The following is a 13,264-nucleotide window of genomic DNA, read 5'->3' on the forward strand; positions in this document are numbered from 1 at the left end:
AAATAAATAAATAAATAAATAAATAAATAAATAAATAAATAAATAAATAAATAAATAAGGTAGGCATGGTAGCATGCGCCTGTAGTCCTAGCTACTCAGGAGGCTGAAGAAGGGGGACTGCTTGAGCTCTGAAGTTCAAAGTTGCAGTGAGCTATAGTTGTGCCATTGCACTCCAGCCTGGGCAACTCTGTTTAAAAAAAAAAAAAAGAAAAAAAAAAAGAAAACAAACAACAACACAAATAAATTAAAACATCTAGCTTTTTGAAAGATGAAAAATAATGTTGGTATTCTACTCTGGCTATAAACTTTTACTCAGACTTTGGAATTGTGATCCAACTTTCAACAAGCAGAGTGTAAGATTTTCATTGTATTACTTCCCAACTATGCAATTTCTATAAAATGGGCAAGAGACTCTGAAGAGAATGCCTGGTGACGCCATGCCATGTGCTTAGTTCATTATAAATCATTTCAAGTACCTCCAGCCTCTCTGAGCCAATCAAAACAGAAATGTTCTAACGCATTTGAGAGAATCTTGTTTTATAGAGTGCTTAAGAGAGGCATGAAAAGCATACTAGATTTCAAATGTACCAAATTATCCAGAAAGGATTTTGGAACTGGTTCCTATTAGGTTACTTTCATTATTATTTAATATGACATATAAAATATAACACTTTTCTGTTTGAGCGGCTAGTGCCTGGAATGGTTCTGCCTTCTACAATTTCACAAGCAAATTTTAACACATTTCTATTCTAGTCTAGTTACTACCTTATTGCTAGACATCAAAGGTGAAAAGTGTGCAGGTCAGTTGGGCCCTTCAGATCTTTCCATTTCATGCTAACTCAAATTATTAGGGACTTAAATTAATTTTGACTAGAAAAAGCATCTTCTTCTACAATTGAAATACTACCACAGATGAAGGATTCTTTGAAGCAGCGTCTTGAAATAATTTAGGGAAAACATATAAGGAGATCAACCCATTGCTATTTCCTCTCATCTCCAATTTCCACAGTTAACTTCTCAGGAGAAAGGCTTGTGTATAGTAGAAATCCATAGACAAGCATAAGTTGGTACACCCCACCTTGAGAAATTTAAAAACCGGCGCATGGAATGACCAATGTTAACCTATTTCTTGCAAGCTTAAACTATGGACACACCTTTTTAAATGTGAGATTTTTGAGCCCTTGACAGATGATTATCTTGGTCTACTTGAGAGAAGTTCCATCGGCATAAAATGACTTGTCTTTGTTTCTTCCTGTCTCTCACCCAGGCCTTTTTTGTTTTCTCTTCCTGCTAAGAACAGGAAATTGCAGAAATAAAGATTTGATCAGTTCCCATTAATTCAGTGAACTTTGTTTCATTTAACCTACACTAACAGCACATTTATAATTTGCTCAAATCATACAAATTATCAGAATAGGCTAGTTTTGTATATAATTATCTCAATCACCAGTCCTCGCGTTCTTCTTCTCATTAAGCCTGTCTCTGAGGAGGCTGTCCGTTCACAGTAAAAATAGGCAATACCTTTGAGACACTTTCTGTTACTCATTGACCTAGAAAAATCCCCTGCTAGTAGCTCAGTCCTGAGCAGGTCTGAAAGCTTCTGGTTCAATCACACATGCTGAATGTGGCACAGGATATATTAATATTAATAATAACACTTGATGTCTACACAGCATTTTAGTCAATACAGAGCTTTCACATGCAATGACTTATCTGAGCCTCAGCAGTCTGGGGATTACTGTTAGCAAAGCCAGTGTTATCCCATTTTACAGATGAGAACAGAGGTCATGAGAGTGACTTGTCCATCAGAGGTCAGGGCTCAGTCTAGGGCTGAAGACTGCCAGCCCTTCTGAGCGACTCCTAACAGAGAAGACTCTCCAGAGAGCACACTTACCTGAGACGTACTTTCTCTTTTCACTCACCCCACCCCTTGTCTGAAGCATTATGGGAGCACTGTGACAGACCAGCTGCAAACAATGCAGAAGAAAGGGAAACATAATTTGTCTGGAGGACCCAAAGTCCAGATGGCAAGCCAGACCGAGCCCCACGACTGTCTTACCTGCAGGTGTGTGCAGCACCAGAAGCCCCAAAACAGTGTTCACATCTCCCCACCTGGCTGGGCCGCACTCACTCCCTGCTGTGGCCCAAATTGCCTGAGGAGGTTTCACGTGGGGATTTAGGAAAATTAAGAATGATTTACCACCTAAAGTCATAAGTTTTAGCACAGAACTAAGAATTGCAAACCAAGAGCTAAGGTTAGAGGAAGATATTTAAGAGAGAGAAATGCACTTGCTGTTTTTAAAAGTTGACATTTCTGTAGTAAGAATGAAGAACTAAGAGTACAAATAATTGTTTTTACAGGGAAATGACACAGAGGAATGTTCTAAGTAAAGCGGGGCAATACATTTATACGTAAGATGCAATGTGTTCGTCATTTTATTTAATTCTTGGAACACAACCTTGAATCGTTATTCTCACTTCTCAGATGAGGAAACTCAGGCTTACAGAGTTTGAGTGACTTACTTAAGGCCGTATAGGGAGTGAGTGAAGACAAAATTTGAACTCAGACTACAAATCCCATTTCTTTTCAGGATACTGCACTACAATCTAAGTACAGCTTACCTGTTCTCATTTTTATTTTCCATTATGTCCCATCTCTGTAACTCATTATTCAAATTAGTTTATATTATTATAGTGGGAACCTACTTATCTGGTTGTCTAACTTCTAAGGAACAGGAACTAGGCCAAAACTCTTCTGAGAAACATAATAGATGTTACAGCGTTCACATGTGAGAAGATTCTCCTTGGCAGCCATTCTGTCTTTCAAGTATACTCTGTAATTATTTTGGATGTTTATAGGATTGCAATGATAGGATACTGCAGGAGCTTTCCCTCTGATCTTCCAATGACTGGCTGCTTTTCCAACTTCAGTTCTCATCTTAAATGTTACATCCTCTGAGAGGCTTTCTGCATCCCTTGCTGTTCCCTGTTCTTTATAGCACTTTTTATAACAATTGGTAATTATGGACTTATTTGTTTATTGCCTGTCTTCCCCATAACATTGTAAACTCCCCAAAGGCAAGAAACATGGCTGCTTTATTCAGCAGTGTTTCCCAGCACTTATGGTACCTGGCACAAAGTAGCCACTCAGTAAGTGTTCATGGGATGGATGGACAAATGGACCTGCGGAAATAAGTGGTTTGGTTGTCTGACCTAGGGAAGACTGGATTACGTTTTGAGCTAGGGTAGCTCAATCACCCTTTCCATACAAATAACCTTTAGATTTGGTGGCCTCCCAAAGACAATAGACAGGAACTATAAAGCCAGTCCACTGGGACAGGAGGAGGAAGGAAAGTAACGTCTACTGAGCTCTTAACAAGTACAAAACAATGAACTATTAAAAGTAATGGTGGCTGGACGTGGTGGCTCATGCCTGTAATCCCAGCACTTTGGGAGGTTGAAGCAGGTGGATCACAAGGTCAGGAGTTTAACACCTGCCTGGCCAAGATGGTGAAACCCTGTCTTTACTAAAAATACAAAAATTAGCCAGGTGCGGTGGCAGGTGCCTGTAATCCCAGCTACTTGGGAGGCTGAGGCAGGAGAATCACTTGAAACTCAGGTGGCAGAGGTTGCAGTGAGCCGAGATCGCGCCACTGCACTCCAGCCTGGGTGATAGAGTGAGATTCCGTCTCAAAAAAAAAAAAAAAGAAGTAATGGCAAAACCCGCAATTACTCTTGCACCAACCTAATAGCTATACATAGACTTATTTAACATAAAAAGCACTGCAGGAGAAAGAAATCACCCCCATTTACAAATGAAAAAAGTGAGACTTACACTGGTGAGGTTGCCCAAGGTCACCTAACAAAGTGGCAGAACCAGGATATGAAGTGCAGAACCAGGATATGAAGTTAATCTGTCACTTTGAAGACCACACTTTTTTTTTTTTTTTTTTTTAGTAAAGCAAATTTGGCCAGGCACAATGACTCATGCCTGTAATCTCAGAACTTGGGGAGGCCAAGGTGAGAGGATCGCTTGAGCTCAGGAGTTCAAGACCAGCATAGGTAACATGGCAAAAACCCCATCTCTACAAAAAATACAAAAATTAACTGGGCATGGAGGGGTACCTGTAGTCCCAGCTACTCAGGAGGCAGAGTTGAGAGGATCACTTGAGCCCAGGAGGTCAAGGTACAGTGAGCCATGATCATACCACTGTACTCCAGCGTGGGTGACAGAGTGAGATCCTGTCTCAAAAAGAAGCAAATTTACTTTAAAACATGTTTTTCTTTTTTTATTGACCCACAACTTACATACAAGAAGTGCTTATATTTTAAGTGTGCAGTTGATAACAAATATGTATACACCCTTGTACCACCACCCAGATCAAGAAATGGTACATTTCTAACTACGGAGAAGTCCTCCCCAATTCCAGTATCTCCATGGTAAGCACAGTTTTGACTTCTATCATCACCGGCTCCTGTTGCCTGTTTTTAAAGTTCACATGATGGAACCTTAACAAGTATGCCCTCTTTGTGTTAGGACTCTTTTTTTTTTTTTTTTAGACAGAGTCTCACTGTGTCGCCCAGGCTGGAGTGCAGTGGTGCTATCTCAGCTCACTGCAAGCTCCGCCTCCTGGGTTCAAGCGATTCACCTGCTTCAGCCTCCTAAGTAGCTGGGACTACAGAAGCCCGCCACCATGCCCAGCTTTTTTAAAATTTAATGTTATATAATTTTTGTATTTTTAGTAGAGACGGGGTTTCACTATGTTGGCCAGGCTGGTCTTGAACTCCTAACCTCATGATCTGCCTGCCTCAGCCTCCCAAAGTGCTGGGATTACAGGCGTGAGCCACTGTGCCCGGCTGTGTTAGGACTCTTTTGTCTGTGGATTCATCTATGTTGTTGCTTGCAGCAGCAATTGATCTTTTTCATCACCGAGTTATATTACCGTGAATAATCACAATCTGTTCTACTATTGACAGACATTTGCATTGTTTTCAGTTTCATTAATAAAGTGCTATAAAAGTTCTTGAACATTTGTTTTGCTGGACATAAGCACTCATTTCTGTTGGGTACACACTCGGAAACTGGACTTGCTAGTTATGGTGTGCATGTATTTGGCTGTAGTTGATGCTGCTAAACAGTTTATCAAGTGATTACATCAATTTACACTCCTACCATGTAAATTCTCATGCAGAGAATTCCCATTGCTCCATATCCTTGACAGGTGTTACTATCATCAGTTCTTTTCATTTGAGTCGCTCTGGTGAAGGTAAGCCATGCTTTTATAAACTATGAATGGCACCTTAGAATGAGTTAAAAGCCCTCAGTAAAGGAAAGACCAAGAGTTTGCTTCTGGGTCTTACATGAATCTGACTTGATACTATTCCCTGGTCTCAATAAAATGAGGCTTACATTTCTGGCCACCTACTAGGTGAAGGGGAGTCTCCCCAAAGAATAGAAACAGACTAACAACTGGCTCACAAATGCGATTAAGGCAAATAGAGAAATGGGTCAGAGCCAAGGGCAAGACTTTCACCTCTATGGTCAGAACCACAGAGACCTCCAACAGAGGGGTGAATAAAGCCTCGTCAAAGTCAGTCCACCTTTTGAACTGGACTATTAGAGCAGAACTAGTTTGAACTTAGTAAGGAAGTGCCTGCCTCATGTAGAGGGTCAGACAACTGTCACTATAGTTATTGTATTTTGAGCACTTTGTATGTGCTACACACAGTGCTTTTCGCTTTATAGAATGTAATAGTTAGGACTGTTGGGTTGTAAATAACAGAATCCAACCTAATTTTTAAAATATTTATTTTTATTTTAAATTCCAGGGTACATGTGCAAGATGTGTAGGTTTGTTACATAGGTAGACATGTGGCATGGTGGTTTGCTACACCTATCAATCCATCACCCAGGTATTAAGCCCAACATGCATTGGCTGTTTTTCCTAACGCTCACCCTTCCCTGACCCTACCTCCTGACAGGTCCCAATGTGTGTTATTCCCCTCCCTATGTCCATGTGTTCTCATTGTTCAGCTCCCACTTATAAGTAAGAACATGTGGTGTTAAGTTTTTTGTCCCTGCATTAGTTTGCTGAGGATAATGGCTTCCATGTCCATCCATGTCCCTGTAAAGGACATGATCTCATTCCTTTTTTATGGCTGCATAGTATTCCATGGTGTATATGAACCACATTTTTCTTATCCAGTCTATCACTGATGAACATTTGGGTCGATTCCATGTTTTTGCTATTGTGAATAGTGCTGCAATGAACATATGCATGCATTTATCTTTGTAACAGAATGATTTACACTCCTTTGGGTATATACCCAGTAATGGGTTGCTGGGTCAAATGGTATTTCTGGCTCTAGATCTTTGAGGGATCACCACACCATCTTCCACAATGGTTGAACTAATTTACATTCCCACCAACAGTGTAAAAGCGTTACTATTTCTCCACAACTTTGCCAGCTTCTCTTGTTTCTTGACTTTTTAATAATTGCCATTCTGACTGGCATGAGATGGTATCTCACTGTAGTTTTGATTTGCATTTCTCTAGTGATCAGTGATGTTGAGCTTTTTTTCATGTTTGTTGGCTGCATGAATGTCTTCTTTTGAGAAGTGTCTGCTCATGTCCTTTGCCTACATTTTAATGGGGTTGTTTTTTTCTTGTAAATTTGTTTAAGTTCCTTGTAGATTCTGGATATTAGACCCTTGTCAAATGGATAGATTGCAAAAATTTTCTCCAACTCTGGACCGACCTGATTATTAATAAAGGTTAATTTACTTAAAGGACAGCTATTCTGAGATTCTCCTTCTCTTTATATAAATGTGGTAAAATTTATTCCTTGTTATGCAATAATGATGGGTGGATGATAATTGCTGCTTGTTATTGGTAAATGTTGCTTTTAACTATACGTATAGTTTGTAACACTAGGCCATTCCCCTGTTCCCACCAATCAATATTTTTCTTTTGAAGTGTGTGTGGGGCTGAATTTTGCTGCTACATGGCAAGCAGGTGAGAAAGTTACTGTTTTACACTGTTCTCTAATACATGTGCACTTTCATCCTGTATCCAAGAATAGCCCTCAGGTTCTTGTCAGCAACATCCTCTCTATTCATGTAGTCAAAGGTTAGGTGAGTTTGTGTATCTGATTTCTCAGCATATCACTAATTTAAGGCAGCAAAGTAGAGAATGGGGAGGAGCTACTTGAGTCAAAATGAAGCCAAAATGAAATTTTAGTGAACCAGAAAGGAGAATTAGAAAGGTATTAATGGTAAAGCATAGTCTGGACCATTTAATTGAGGGATAAAACAGTTGAATATCTACCCAACAATTTACAGCATAATATTGTTTGTTGTCTATAAGGGTGACCCTAAGTCATCAACAAATACATTTTCTCTAGTGTGTCCTATTTAACATCATAGAAATTTGTGTATCTTTTAAAAGATGCCCGTAAGAAGAGTTAAAATGTTTAGGTTTTTCACACTTAGAGAGTTATAATAAGCTGTAAAAGTCTTTTATGTGGAATAATTTAGTTCTTGGCAATAGAAGATAAGGGAAGGTATTACTCTAAGAAGTAAAAAGAGAAATAGATGTATTATCGATTACTTGACAAACAGTGTCACGTGTGGCTTGAATGATGAATTTAGTTGACTACTTAGTGTGAAACTGCTTCTTTAGATTTCTGCACACCCATCTGTGTAATGAGTTAGCTAATCCAGAACATTTCTAGGCATGGCACCATAGTAGCTGGTTTCCAAGTCTCTGGCACTTTATTCACTTTATTAGTTGGATTCTGTCACTGAAGTATTTCTCTGTAACCAATAATTCTCTTTTCTTTTCTTCTTCCTCCTTCTTGCTTCTTTCTTTTCTTTTTTCTTTTTATTATTTATTTATTTATTTATTTTTTGAGGCGGAGTCTCACTCTGTCACCCAGGCTGGAGTGCAGTGGCGTGATCTTGGCTCACTGCCAGCTCCGCCTCCCGGGTTCACACCATTCTCCTGCCTCAGCCTCCCGAGTTGCTGGGACTACAGGTGCCCGCCACCTCGCCCGGCTAATTTTTTGTATTTTTAGTAGAGACGGGGTTTCACCGTGTTAGCCAGGATGGTCTCGATCTCCTGACCTTGTGATCCGCCCGCCTCGGCCTCCCAAAGTGCTGGGATTACAGGTGTGAGCCACTGCTTTTTTCTTCCTTCTTTCTTCTTTTTTCTTTCTTCCTCCTCCTCCTCCTCCTTCTTCCTCCTCCTTCTTGATTTAAAAAAACTCCATTAACTTTTAATACAAAATATCAGATTCACTATCTATAACACAATTATATTGCTTAGGATGAAAACAGTGCTTACCTATCAAGCAAACATTCTTCCCTTTGCATGGGAGGCAAGAATTCTGCCACTGAACCAGCAATGCTTCCTCATATTCTTCTCATTTCTTGGTGTTTATGCAGTTGTCTGTGCTCATTGTTAATAGTTGCTATTTGGTTGCAGTTAAAGATTGGCCTCTGGTTACCCTATGAGTAAAGAACCATTAATGAATTGATTTGGGGGGCTGTGTTACATATTCTGCTTTTAGGGCTAATTTTAAAATTAGCTATTAAATTTTAAATAATTTTTAAAAATTGTTTTAGATTGATAGAAAAATTGAGAAAATAGGAGAGAGAGTTTCTATATACTTCACACCAGTTTCCCTTGCCAACATCTTACATTAGTATGGTACAACAGTCATAATTAAGAAATCAATACATTTTTATTAACTAAAGTCCATACATTATTCAAATTTCTTTTGTATTTACCCAGTGTTATCTTTCTGTTCTAGGATCCTATCTAGGACACCACATTCCACTTAGTCATCATACCTCATTAGACTCCTCTTGGCTGTGATCATTTTTCAGACTTTTCTTGGTTTTGATGACTTTGACAGCTTTGAAGAGCACTGGTGAGATACTTTGTAGACTATCCCTCTATTAGAGATTGTCTGATGATTTTCTCGTGGTTAGATTGGGATTATGTATTTTGGGAAGAAAGACCACAGAGATAAAGTGTCATTTTTATCACATCATATCAAAGGCACACACTATTCACGTAATTTATAATTGTTGATGTTGAACTTAAGCATCTTGGCTGAGGTAGTGTTTCTCAGGTTTCTTCACTGTAAAGTAACTTTTCTCCCCTTTCCTCCTTCGTTTGCTATACTCTTTGGAAAGACGTCAGTATGGGTAGCCCCCACTTAAGAGTGGAGTATCTACATAAATTACTTGGAATTCTTCTGCCCAGATTTGTCTCTTCATTTATTAATTATTCAATCAATTATTTATCAGTATGAACTTAGTTATTTTATACTTTGTGTTATAATCAGATACTACTTTATTTTGTTGTCCAAACTGTTCCAGCTTTGGCCACTGGAGCTCTTTTAGTTAGCTCCTCACTCCCCCTTGATGGACTTTCATGGTGGTTTTTGGTTTTATTTTTAAAAATCACTTCAGTTTCTAGCACTACAAGATGCTCTAGGCTTATCTTGTGTGTTTCCTAGAAGCGGTCATTTCTCCAAGGAGTAGGGCCAATTTTGATATATGATTTTATGACTTAAGTAAAAAAGGCTTAGCTAAGGACAGGTTCAAAGTCAGTTAGAAAACATTTGCTAACGTGCACTCGTACAACCATTACCGCACCTAAACTCTGCGGCAGGATGAAAAAGATAGGTACATACACTCCAGGCAACACATTATTGGTATTCCTGCTTGGTTCTAAGTTTCAGGCAGCCTGTTATCTTCATTCCTTCTTAAACATTATTATGAGGGACATAACAGACAGGCTAATTGCAGATGAGAGCAAAACAAACCCAAACATTTTCGCTCCAAATTATCAGTACTATAGTGTGAGAAGAGACTCATGATATATACATTGCTTTTCAAACCAGTAGTACACACACCTCAGGGTACAAAGCAGCAAGTCAAGGAAGAGGCAAAATCAAAGTGGTATCTTAGTGTATCATCCAATGTCTTTAATACTTAGGATTACTTAATAATAACAAGTGTTATTAAAGCTAAAGGGGTAAAATTCTATTTTCAGATTGAAACCAAGTTTGACATATGAAAAATTTAAATTTACTTAAAAATAAATGAAACACGAATAATTTTATATTGGTGGAGCTAGCTACATGTTCATATTTGAAGGGTCCTTTATTATTATTGGTGATTTGGTCAAAGTTTAAGAAATGCTGATATGGAGTAACAGTAAATTAGCACTAATTGGTTAATAATCTTTAGCTAACAGTTAAAAATGGCTTGTTTTGTTCTGGAAAGCCAACCATTCAAGACTAGAATTGGCCCCTAAGGGAAATGTACGGCTCCTCTTCATTCTCCCTCACTTCCTCCCAGAGGAGAAGCACTGTTCTAGTTAGGACAGGCTCAAGAATTCAGAGTTGTGTTCTTGGGGATTTGATCACTTCAGATTTCTCTTGAATTTCTAGGCCATGAGGCTGGAGTGTAGGGAAGCTGCCCATTCTTAGGCAAGTCTGACCATCTCATCTGGGCCTCCCACCCCCATTTTTCTGGACCCATCAGAAGGACCTGGACTCTTTTCATTCAGGGTTCCTTTGCCCTAAGAAGACCTGAAGTGGGCAATCTGGACCAGAGCTGCTTTAAGTATTAGAAAATATATTATCCTACTTCTCTTTATATGCTGGCTTTCTCTTTCTGGAATTTGCCCTTCCCTTGAAATAAGATGTAGAAAGTCAAGCTGTGAATGTGGGTTTAGGGGAAAAAAAGCAACCTCTTGGCCTCTTTTGGGCCTTGGTCTATGTGAACTGCTGTAACAGAATACCAGAGACTGGGTAGTTTATAAACAACATAAATTTATCTCTTACAGTTCTGCAGTTCAAGATCAAGGCTCTGGCAGATTTGGAGTCTGGTAAGGACTGGCTTCCTAGTTCTTAGATTGCTGTCTTTTCACTGTGTTTTCACATGGCAGAAGGAATCTATGGGGTTTCTTTTATAAGGGTACTAATCCCATTCATGAGAGTTCCACCTTCAGAACATAGTCACCTCTCAAAGGCCCCATCTCTAAACACTATCACATTAGAAATTAGGTTTTAACATACAGACTTTGAGGGGACACATTCATTGTAAAGCATTCAGTCTTCTTAGACCTTAGTCTACTTATACTTAAAAGATGTACTTCATATGGTTTAATTCAATTCTAAAGAGATTAATTTGGATGTTGGGACAAAAGCCTCACAGTAGTAAAAAGTAGGTCTTTACTTGGCTATGAAATCAGGAATTTAATTTGGGGGCAGGAGCAGGGAGAGGGATGTGTTGACAAGGTTCAAGAATTTGGACTTGGGTCCATTTTCCATGCCAAATGAAAATCAATCTAGATATGAATTCTTATACTAGCCAAGGGGTGGTATTCTGTGCAGCAAGGGTGGTATTTAATCACATTATAAATTGTCAGAAAATATATATTGTTCCAATAATTTACACTTTGGAAAAGTTCTAGCTTTTTGTTTTTTGGTTTTTTTTTTTTGAGATGGAGTTTTACTCTTTATTGCCCAGGTTGGAGTGCAGTGGCACCATCTCGGCTCACTGCAACCTCTGCCTCCTGGGTTCAAGTGATTCTCCTGCCTCAGCCTCCCCAGTAGCTGGGATTACAGGCGCCTGCCACCACACCCAGCCAATTTTTCTATTTTTAGTAGAGATGGGGTTTCACTATGTTGGCCAGGCTAGTCTCGAACTCAGGCGATCCACCTGCCTCAGCCTCCCAAAGAGCTGGGATTACAGGAGTGAGCCACTGCTCCTGGCCCCTAGTTTTTCCTGTCTAAATGAAAAACCAGTGATTAAACATCTTTTGGAAGCATCTATCCATACAAGGATTTGAAAATAATAGGACAAATAAAGTGTGTGAAACTCATGTGTATCAAGGTAAACATTATATCTTTATCAGATATTCTCATTTCTTTATTCTTATGACTCCAAAGTTTACTTTGGTTGACAAATGAGGTATCTTATTTAGAAGGAAAAAAAGAATAATTAATGGGTAAACATTTTTGAGCAAGAAAAGGAGGAGAAAAGTATGAAGATACTTCAACTTCGTACTTAAACTTAACTTCATACTTAAACCAGAATGTCTTTAATGGTTTAAGTATGAAATAAAGAACAATATGAAAGACTTTCTGGGATGGTGGATAGTGGGAATTATCCATTAGTATTTATTACTAAACTCTCACTAATTAAATGGGGTTCAGGATTAAAGGAAATCATGAAGGCAGATATATTTATCATTCTAAAAACACATTGAGGTCAAAGGATATAGAGAGATGTCATGGCACAAAAACCAGGAAATCAGTGCTGTGAATCAGTATCTTGCTCTTCCCCCTTCAATAACAATGTCAGACTTCAGTCGGTGATAGCAGATGAATCTTCTGCCTTAAATGCTCTCATGTGACATATGAAGTTCATTTCTAGTGTAGAATATGTAATAAGAAGCTTAATGACACATGTATTCCATGAAATCTTGACAGGGCTCCTCTTAACTCATATGAATTAACACAAGTTGGTTTTTACAAGTTAATTCATAAAAATTAACATGAGTTGGTAAATACATTTTTAAGGGCATCCCTTAGTGATTGACTGCCCTCATAGTTTGTGTGTATATATACACATATATATGGCCATATATATATATGCACCTTTCTCCCTTCCCCATCTCTTTTTATTAACTGCCGTGGTTTAGTAACATTTTACGTATCTGGTCAATTTACACCACTAGTCAACTAAATATAAAAGATAATGTTATCCATTAAAACAAGGGATCCAAACTGGTGAACTGCAGGGCAAATCAATCTGTAGATATATTTGGTTTGATCCACCCAGTTCTAAAAAGATCTGGAAATAGCACACAAAAATTTGAGTTTCTGGGTTTCCCTTGATATATCAGATCTTTTTAGAACTTTTTTTTTTTTTTTGAGACGAAGTCTGGCTCTGTCGCCCGAGCTGGAGTGCAGTGGCCGGATCTCAGCTCACTGCAAGCTCCGCCTCCCGGGTTTACGCCATTCTACTGCCTCAGCCTCCGGAGTGGCTGGGACTACAGGCGCCCGCCACCTCGCCCGGCTAGGTTTTTTTTTTTTTTTGTATTTTTTTAGTAGAGACGGGGTTTCACCGCTTTAGCCAGGATGGTCTCGATCTCCTGACCTCGTGATCCGCCCGTGTCGGCCTCCCAAAGTGCTGGGATTACAGGCTTGAGCCACCGCGCCCGGCCGATATATCAGA

This window comes from Piliocolobus tephrosceles, chromosome 11 (assembly GCF_002776525.5).
Source record: "Piliocolobus tephrosceles isolate RC106 chromosome 11, ASM277652v3, whole genome shotgun sequence".
Taxonomy (NCBI): Eukaryota; Metazoa; Chordata; class Mammalia; order Primates; family Cercopithecidae; genus Piliocolobus; species Piliocolobus tephrosceles.